This window comes from Sorex fumeus, unplaced genomic scaffold (genome assembly GCF_029834395.1).
Source record: "Sorex fumeus unplaced genomic scaffold, SorFum_2.1 ptg000013l, whole genome shotgun sequence".
NCBI classification, from domain to species: Eukaryota; Metazoa; Chordata; class Mammalia; order Eulipotyphla; family Soricidae; genus Sorex; species Sorex fumeus.
In genome coordinates, this window is record NW_026606070.1 from 12,842,884 (window position 1) to 12,853,874 (window position 10,991).

Here is a 10,991-nt window from a genome sequence, read left to right on the forward strand (position 1 = left end):
GACTCTCATTTCACTATTTAATTCCGAATCATGCAACTTCATTACAAGAAATTTGAAAAATTAGTAATGTTCACTTCTTAGAAAAATATAATAGAAATAATTAAAAATGAACAAAGAAATGAAAACTACTATTGATGAGAATGTAAAGATAAGTGAACAAGTACTGTCAAAACACAGGAATAGATTGCTTCAGAGTCATTACCTAACGGTTAAAGAACGAATAAAGACCTTTAAAGAATGAGAGAGTACTGATGTCGTGGCGCTTTAAGGGAAAATCTTGGTGTTTCGCTGAGACAGGTACTGAAGACGCTGTTGGGGTGGTCCACCTTCCTACTTACCCTCCGCCGGCCTTCTTCCTCCCTCTTCTGGCAGGATGAGGCGCGCAGGCCTGCGTGAAGGTATGCCTCCTGGCAACTATGGAAACTACTGGCTATGCCAACAGTGTGTACAGTGCCTGTGAAGAAGAAAATGACAGACTCACTGAAAGTCTGAGAAACAAAGTCACTGCTATAAAATCCCTTTCCATTGAAATAGGCCATGAAGTTAAAAGTCAAAATAAATTACTAGCTGATAAGGATTCACAATTTGATTCTACTACTGGATTTCTAGGGGTATTGAGATGGCCTGAAGATAGTCTGACCCTAACAATTTTCTATTGTTTTCCAACTGTCCAAACAATAAAAGAGCAGTAAATATTCTGTTCTTAGATACAATAAAGATTGTATATGTTTCATGTCAGGACAGTTGGGAGAGTATCAGCCTGCCTGCAGACCCTAATGCTGAACTGATGTTTTATACAAATTTTGATGGAATGTGGTAAATATATTCTGAATTGTTGTCAACTGTGAGACCAGTTGTAGTTACTGGTTTTGGCATATTGAATACACAACGGATAGCTTGCCAGGCTCTTCCGTGCAGGCGGAATACTCTCGGTAGCTTGCCAGTCTTTCCGAGAGGGATAGAGGCTTTTGGGGCGACCTCTAATCACCCTTGTAGGTGTTACCATATTTGAACCCTATCAAATACGGTACAACACTTCCGGAAGATGGGTATTTAGTGTTTTATGACACCCGCGGCCGCGTGGGTCCAGAAAGCGTCCTGAAGTGTGGCGACGGCTGGGTAGTGGAAGTAGCTATGCTTGGAATATCACGTTTCACTCAAATGAGAGAAAGAATCCGGAGTTCTGACATCCGTCGACGATCAAGAATCAGGGACGCTGTCTCATTTGCCAAGGTGTCGAAAATCAGATGGGCTGGTCACGTAATGAGATTTAAAGACGACCGCTGGACTAGAGCTGTTACCGACTGGATTCCACGGGATGTCAAAAGACCGCGTGGCCGCCCACCTACCAGATGGTCAGACTTCTTCGTCAAGATCATGAACGATCGGTTCGAGGCCCTTCATGTTCCCGGAGCGAACAGATGCCATTGGGCTACACTAGCACGCGACAGGGACAAATGGAGATGTTACTGGCGCCTGCTCGAGCAAATCGATGACTAACGGGAAGTTAAGTGATAAGTGATTAAGTGATAAGTTGTCAACTGTAACTGGTTAAAGTCATAGGTCAATTTCATTTTACCTTAATATTTTCTTACCGTATTTTGATGTGACTCCTCTCTCCCTAATGATGTGATTCTTTAATAAAGCTTGTTTTTTGACTTATTTCTAGTAAAAAAAAAAGCCCAATATAAATGTGTACTAGAATAACTTAATTTTATATTAGCTTTACACATGTTACTTACTTGGCTTATGATGGTTTCATAATTGTAATTGATAGGTGGCCATTTGTGACAAAATGATGTGAAGCTAGAGGAATTGCTGAGCTTTGGGGGTAAAATAAAGTATTTAAGAATATTAATTGCCTCTGCTTTATGATGTGCTTAAAAACATTGAAAATACTCATGCATTGATCTTGGAGTTGAGTGCTCTTGTTTTGATTTAGAATGTTTAGAATGTTTATAGAAAGCAAACTCAAAGATGGACAGTTGAGTAGAAATAAATATTAAAATGTGGTTACATCTCTGTTATTGCTCCTTTTGGGGAATATACCCATTTATCAGTGCCAAAAAATAAAAATTTTTAATGAAAAAAAGATCTTTAAAGAATGAATGATGAATGAGTTTCAAGTGATTCCATATCATGTAAAAACATAGATATATCCAAATAGTTCTATGAAGTAATAATTCTAAACTGAAAACTTAAAAAAGTAGGGGAAAGTATAGAACAATCTCATTTGTGAATATCAATGTGAAAATTACAAGTATCAGTAATGACCTGACAATAAACTTAAAGAATATATATTTTAATCAAGTGTCTTTATTAAAAGATTTAAAGATAACCTAAAGCAATAAATCTATCAAAATGCTTTTATATTAGCAAATCATAATGATTACTTCAGTGAGCATTATTTGGAATAATTCATTTTAGTTGACAATCATTATTTGCCCAGTTTTCAAAGATTAAGCTTTTAACTTAATGGCAAAATATAATATGTTGCCAGCTAATTATATATATTTCCAGAGAACTAGTTAGCCAGGAATTCTTTTTAAGTTTACAATGGATTCCCTTATGTTAAAAATGCTCATGACATTTCCTTTATTTAAGTAATCTGAGATAGTATAAGACTGCGTTGTTTTTCTGAACATTGTGAAGACTGAAGGTCAAGGCCACAAATGCAGTTTAATCTCATTGTAGTCCTATGTCTTCATTTATACACTGGTGACCAGTGTGAAAGGTTTTTCGCAGTTGTAATACAGGATTAAAGACTATGCACCAAAACTGGATAATAAATATTATTATTCTAAAATCAGATAATTCAATCTATTTTTATCAAAATGTGAACTAATCAGAACTGTTCACTAACACTATTATTTAATGCTATTGTGAAGACATGGGTCATTTAGTGAGACAAAATATAGTAATTGATGTAAATTTTGGAAAAGTGAACCATCACTTTTTCCTGATCATTACTTTATATTTAGAAAATCCAGTATATAAAAGTAAAAAATGAGAATCAAGAAAATTTTGTTAGGGGCCGGAGCAATAATACAGTGGGTAAGGCATTTGCCTTGCACGCAGTAGACCCGGGTTCAATCCTTGTCATCCCATATGTGTTCCTTTAAGCACTTCTAGGAGCAATTTCTAAGTGCAGAGCCAGGAGTAACCCCTGAGCATCACTGGGGGTGAACCAAAACAAAAAAGAAAGAAAGAAAGATAGAAAAGAAAGAAAGAAAGAAAGAAAATTATGTTAGATGTATGATACAATATTCTTAAACAAAAATGGTAATTTTCTCTGTATTACTTATGCATACCAAGGAAAGACAATAGAAACTATAAAGTACTTAGGAATGATATTTAAAAGAAAATCATAAAAAACATAAAGTAATCTGAAATCTCATAGTAGAATGTAAAACAAGCTTTGAACAAAGAGCAAGACAATATTTAAATAATGTGAGATAATGCAAAAGTCAGTTTCCCCTAAACCGGTCATCATTAAGCAACATCTTTGGGATTAGGTAAAAGTATTTTAACGTTTAAAATTAAGAATAGATGTTTATAGGGCTGGAGAGATAGCACACAGGTAAAGCCCTTGCCTTGCACACTGGCATCTCCTGTGTAACATACGATCCCCTGAACCCTGCCAGTAGTAAGACCTGAATACCCCTAGGTCTGTCCCTATCAGCCTCTCCGCTCCCCCAAAAGAATAGGTGCTTATTAATAATCAAGAAAAACATGAAAACACATAGGAACACAAGGAACTTTTCCATCTCAGAGTCTTTCCAGGAAACACAATATGGGAGTGGCTTAGAAATAGATAGGGTCAAGGTTGTGACTCAGTGGTAGAGCACTTACCTTACATGAGTGAAGTTCTGGGTTCTGGGTTCAATACCCAGCACCACATGCTTCCTCCAACTATCACCAGCTGTGACCTCTGACACTAAGCTGGGAGTAGCCCTTGAGCACTGCTAGGTGTGACCTCCCCGCCCCCTCCAAAGAGAAATAGATATAGGTAAATGGGTCAAAATAAAAAATATAAAAGTAGATACTAGCATACAAAATCATTAAAAATTAAAAATTGGTAATTTACTATGCTGGGGGGAGTTACATATTAAATCTAGAAGAAAAATAGGGAAAATATTTGACTCCTACTATAACAAATATCATTTTAAGTTTATTCATAATTTTAATGGCGCAAAGCAACAATAAAAATTCTGCAAGAGAATTGCTGGAAGTGATCTATAATTTAGGGACTCTATTTTCACTTAAGTAGAATCAGAAATCTAGAGATTGCATAGTATATGTAGGTATGTGCATTTTTTCCCCCTAAATGTCAATAATTCTATAAAGGTTGTTTTTGCTTACAAGAATCCAGGAAAAACAAATTAAAGTATTAGTGACATAACTTAACATCTATCATACTAGAAAAAAAGATAAAGTCAATCAATGCAAGAGTTGACAGCGTACTATTCACAGAATACTATTCACAGTGTACTATTCACAGAAATAGTACTTTTATACAACATTTTAAATAACTTTTATTTCAATAAACATGAAAATTCTCCTAGATACGCACAATCCACAATCACCCAATTAATGTAAATGCCTTTAACATATTATTACCATTCAATTCACAGACTCCAGCTTTTATAAATTACCTAGTAATATAATCATGTGCTGTATTTAATTGTCAACTTGTCACACTCTTCAATCTACAAAAGGTTTTTAGTTTTCCTTTGAGCTTCAAATCTTTGGCACTACTTTTTTTTTTCTTTTTCTGTTTTTGACCACAACTGCACACAAGTCTGTGTTCAGACCTTACTCCCGGCTCTGTGCTCAGGGGTCACTCCTGGTAGTGCTTAGGGGACAATATGGGGTGCTGGGGATTGAACCTGGGTCAGAGTGTGCAAAGTAAGTGTCCTACCCTGGCACTAAATCTTTTAATGAAAAAACAATCCTTGTGTTTTCTAAAAGTATATGTTCTAATAATATTTTTTCCCATACTAGGAACTCAACGTAGGGCCAGACTCATCACTCTGAGCACTTTTTACTTTCTCATACAAGTGTATGATTTAAGTTTATCTTTATGCTTGTCTTGTGCAGACATTTCTTCTAGAAATCCTACCTCCTTTGAGTGGAAATGTATGGTATATCGATGCTAGCTTCGCCCATTGATTTGGGGGTAACATTGACTCCAATCTCATTAGTGGACAATGTTAAGGAATATACTTGTTCCTCTGCTCCATCTCTCTCTTCCTTCTCTCTCTTCACTTTCCTATTCTTTTCTCCCTTCCTGTCTCTGTATTCCTTCCCCATCTCTCTCCGTTCTACCTCCCCATATGTCTCTCCCCTTCTCCATTTTTCTCTCCCTTCCCTTATCCCTCTCTTAACCTACATACATCTATTAATTTATAAATTGAAAAATCTTGATTTTTCCATCAATATTTTTATAGGCGATGCAATCTGATAGGCATATTCTAAGTTTTTTCATTTGGGCTATATTTTAAATTTAAATTATTTATATTTCTTTTATACTTGTTTATTTTAAAGACACTGTTGTGTTTAAACATTTTATTTCAAACAAATTTGAATAACACATTAAAATGTTCATCCTATTTCAGTCAACACTTACTGCCTTCCGAGGCCAATATAAAAATTCTAACATCAATAAATCTAACTGTGGAAGAAATCTACATACACAAACAACCAAATTAATTTTGTATAACACTAGGATTTAAGGTTCTAGTATTATTTTCTTCCAAACCTTAAATTACATGAAGGCTTTTGGGACAGTCTTTATTTTCCTTTTAGATTAATTTTTCTGTATATGACTAATTTCTCATCCAGAATGCTCCCCTCCTCTTGGGGTATCCTGATGTATCCACTTTTCCTTCCTCCCTGCCAGATTGCCCATGGCTTGGCTCCAACTTCCTGTGCCTTCCTGTGGTGGTCAACTCCTTCAGGTGGACCTCCTTCCTACCCTCATCAGATGTCAATTGTGTGCTGGGCTTCTCTGACTTATCCCACCACTATGGTATGATGTGGTGCCTCTCTCTGTTGCTCTCTAATGTATTGGTCTGAATTGTTTAGAAAAAGAAAGGCAGGCAAAAGATTGGGAAGAAGGAAAGAGAAGAAGAGAAATAGTTAATTAAGTGCGGGGGTGACAGCTCTAGGATGAGATGAGTGTATTATGGTGGTACCCAGCACTGCTGGGCTGGACCATTGATGCCAGAAGTAGCCCTTGGGCCCTCTTAAAGTATGAAATAGTAGCACTATAGCACTGTCCTCCCATTGTTCATTGATTTGCTTGAGCGGGCACCAGTAGCGTCTCCATTGTGAGGCTTATTACTGTTTTTGGCATATCGAATACGCCATGGGGAGCTTGACAGGCTCTGCCCTGCAGGCAGGATACTCTCGATAGCTTGCCAGGCTCTCTGAGAGGGGTGGAGGAATCAAAATGGGGTCGGCCAAGTGAAAGGCAAAGGTCCTACCTGCTGTGCTATCGCTTCAACCCATGAAATAGTAAAATTTTGAAAATCTTCCTTTAATATATTCAAAGATATAAATACACTCAATGTACTATTAAGGTGCATCTCACAGATTTTAATATATTGTACTTCGTGTTCAGTATCAGTAGCTTGTAATTTATCTCCATGATGTTCTGTTTAACTGCAGCATTATTCATGTATTTAAATAAGATGAAACTTTCAATCAAGCTCTGTGTAAAATGGTAATCTAAAAGTCATTTTGCTTGGTTTCTCTAGGCATGTTAAGTATCACTGATCTCTTTCTGCCTTAACAAAGAAAGTCAATAAGTATTTATATCTTTAAAATGCCATTTCAAGTATTGTCACCAACATAGCACATTATAAAACAACCAACCAGAATTATAAACCTCTTGGAGATGACAAACTAGTTCCTGAGATTATAAAGGCAGTTTCTGAGATCTAAATGTCGTACTAATTTTGTTAGAATTAAGGTTGTCAGGTCAGTTTTGTAATCCAGAATATTCTGTGTGTTTCTGACAGCTTTGGGGCAAAGTGGAAATAGGTGCCCCTATTCTTGGAAAGATTTTTCAGTAGAACTAGAAGAGGCGTTAGTTTTACAAGGCTAAGTAGTAAAATATGCAAAAAGAAAAAGTGGCACCTCTGAGAAATTAAAAATTCAAGATTGAAATGGGTTTCATAAATTTTAGTTCTTTATTTAGTAGCATTTTGGGGGAGAGTAAAGTTTTGTTTGAGAATTAAGTATTTTACATTTTTGCTTGAGCGGGCCCAGTACTGTCTCCATTGTGAGACTTCTTGTTACTGTGTTTGGCATGCTGAATACTCTCGGTAGCTTGCCAGGCTCTCTGAGAGGGGCGGAGGAATTGAACCTGGCTCGGCCAGGCTGCCTGCATGCAAGGCAAACACCCTGCCGATGTGCTGTCACTCCAGCCACATTTTACATTTTTACTATTTTTTTTCCTATTAGGCTATTAGTTTTTGAAAGTGGTGACTTAAGAAATCTCCAAATGGGGCTGGAGAGATAGTACAGTGGGTATGGCATTGGCCTTGCATATGGCCACATGTGGTCTTCCCAAGTTGGATCCTGGCACCCCATATGGTCCCTCCTCATGCTCCCTATCACAGCCAGGAGTAAGGCCTGAGTGCAGATCCAGGAGTACTCCTTAACATCATCAGTTGTGTTCCAAAAACAAAAGAAGAAAAAAAATAATCTGAGTAGTAATAAAATAATGAAACAATCTATTTCATTATTTTTCTAGTAATTATGTATTTTTTTCTGAAAACAAAACAAAACAAACCAAAAACAACAACAAAAAAATGCACTATCCGCTATAGCACAGCGGGTAGGGCATTTGTCTTGCATGCAGCCGACCCGGGTTTGATTCCTCCATCCCTCTCGGAGAGCGCAGCAAGCGCCTGCACAGGAGAGCCTGGAGAGCTCCCCGTGGCATATTAGATACGCCAAAAACAATAACAACAAGTCTTACAATGGAGGCATTACTGGTGCTGGCTCGAGCAAATTGATGAGCAACAGGATAACAGTGATACAGTGATATAGTGATGTATTTTTTTCATGTTTTTGGGTAAAACCTGGCAATTCTCAGTCTGTGTGCAAGGCAAGTGCCTATGGATTAGTTTTTCATATTAAATCAGCCTTGCATAACTTTCAATAAAATGTACTCAATCATAATATATAATAATTTTACATACTGCTTGATTCTACACACCAACATTTTGTTAAAGATTTTCATGTCTATATTCATGAGCAAAAGTGGTGTTTAGTACATTTTCCTTGTACTTTGTCTGGTTTTGATATTTCCTAAAATGACTTGGGAAATTTTCTTCCCATTGTTCAAGGAGAGATTTGCATATAATTGTCAGTTTTTCTTTAAGCATTTTGTAGAATTCTCTAGTAAATGTATGCATGCTTTTTAAATATTTTATTTTCCAGAACAACTATAAACTTATAAGTATTGTGCAGAATATTGTCTGCTCTCACACAGCTTCCCCCATCGTCAACATCTTTCACCAGAGAGGCACATTTGCTATAACTGATGAACCTACATTGCTCCTTCACTTCCCAGAAACCATAGTTTATGAGTCAAGATTCACGTTCTATGGATTTGAAAACTCTTTATGATGATCCCCAGAACCCCATGGGTCCTTCACACTCAAGCACCACTAGGAGTGACCCCTTTGCTCAGAGCCAAGAACAAACCTTATCACCTCTTGATGTGGCCAAACTCCCCTTCCCCCGCAATACATATGTGCCTATCAGTAATTTCCAGGGGCAGAGGGGAAGGTTGGGGTTAACAGATAAAGTGGGTGATTTTAGGTGATAAAACTATATGGTATTATATTGGTGTGTGCATATCATATCTGTGGTTACATATAATAATATTTTTACTGTCTATTTTATTTTATCAAGAATTTCTTATAGTTAGACTCATCCACTGTAATTTCAGATAGGGTTTATTTCATTTAGCAATAAGAATTTAAATTTCTATCAAGTATTTTCATGACCTGACGACTCATTATTTTTATTTTATTTTATTTTTTAATGTATGAGTATTGCTATTTATTCAGCCATTGATTAGGCTGATTGAATTGGGCGTGAACTCTGCCTTACTTTTTTTTTTTCCTTTTTATAAATTTATTTATTGAATCACCAAGAGAGCAGTTACAAAGCTTTTGGATCTAAGTCTCGGCCATACGATGATAAAACACCCATCCCTTCACCAGTGCCCATTTTCCACCACCAAAAAACCCCCAGTATACCCCCATCACACACTCTCCCCCTACCTGTGGGGCAGATGATTTTCACATTACTCTCTCTCTACTTTGATTACATTCAATTTTTTTTCATTCAATGTTTTGACACCAGACCCACCATTGTTATTATTTGGGATTTTACCCCAACACTCAGATCTGCCAAAAAGGCAACCATTGACAATTTGTTTTCTATTGCTGATTATGAATAACATATGATGTCACATGGCTTCAGTAGTGGCCACATGATTTTGGAATTCTGAAATTTTAGCAATTAAATCTGGAGGGATTTCTGCCAAAACCTACTGGGTTCTGAGATTTGTTCCCGAGTCTCTGGGATTATGGCCATTAAGCCGCTTGATCAGGAGCCAGAGAGGCTGTTCATGGGTGGTGACCTGGGGTCTTGTTAGGGCGGGAAGGAAAGGGCCGGTTCCACCCCCAACCGGTGAGGCCCCATGTGTCTTGTCACTGTGGGACAAAGCCTGACTGTCCATTGGCCTCTGGAGGATGATCGTCACCAAGCTGCCAGGGGGAACAGGCCAAGGCACGAAATCTATTCCCACCTGGGGTGGCCCAGCGCCGGTAACTACTGTGGGGACTGGACACAATTCTGCCAAAAGTTGCTGGGTTCCAAGATTTGTTTCTAAGTCTCTGGGATCATGGACATGACTCATTATTTTTAACATGGATAATTTTCTATAAATCTTTGTATCACACTATATTTATTCATTCAATTACTAGGAGTGTCTCAGATGAATAACTGTGAAAGAGGTGTGTTTTCTGTCTATGGTGAGGGTATGTTTAGTTTTGTAAGAAATCTCAAGTCATTTTTCCAAATTGGTGATATTTCTTTTTAAAGAATTTTTAAATTATAAATTCAATTTTATAATTAAAAAACCCATAAAATAAAATTTAAAATAATAAAATATTTTTTATAATTTTAATATAATTTTATAACTAGCCCTTAATAGTTATAGGACTGTTAAATTTTTAATAGAATGTGTGTTTTGGTATCTTATTTCTTAGTACTCTCCATTCTGCTGTGAACCATCATTTGAGCTTTTTTTAAAATTAATTTAAAATTAATTTATTAATTTATTGAATCACTGTGGGAAAAGTTACAAAGCTTTCAGGTTTAAGTCTTGGTGACACAATCATCAAACACATTTTCCTTCACCAGTACTTATTTTTCACCAAGAAGAACCCCAATATACCCCCCTCCCAATCAATGTCTGTGAGGCAGATGAATTCTAGTTAACACTCTACTTTGATTAGATTCATTGTTTCGACAAAAGATGCACTATTATTATTTTTTTCTTTTTTTAAAATATTTTATTTATTTATTTATTGAATCACTGTGGGAAAAGTTACAAAGCTTTCAGGTTTAGGTCTCAGTTGCAAATATCAAACACATTTCCCTTTACCAATACTTATTTTTTACCACGAACCCCAATAATACCCCACCTCCCACCCCTCCCAATTCCTGAAGATGCACTATTATTATGTAGAGCTTACACCCCCAAATCAGACCTGTTGAAAAGACATTCTCAAATAATTTGTTTCTATAGCTGGTTACAAGAATCAAATAATGATGCACGGCCATTATTGTGGCCACGCGATCTTGGATTTCTGATAATTTACTTATTAAGCCTGGAAGTATTTTTGCCTAGAGTCAGATAATTATGAGACTAGTTTCTGTGGGCTGGAACCATGGCTGTG

At 36.7% G+C, this 10,991-nt stretch overlaps 1 pseudogene; it reads left to right on the top strand.

Moving 5' to 3' along the window:
* The first annotated feature begins 373 nt into the window (after positions 1 to 373).
* On the top strand, positions 374 to 692 carry LOC130020566 (BET1 homolog; annotated as a pseudogene).
* Positions 693 to 10,991: the final 10,299 nt, after the last annotated feature.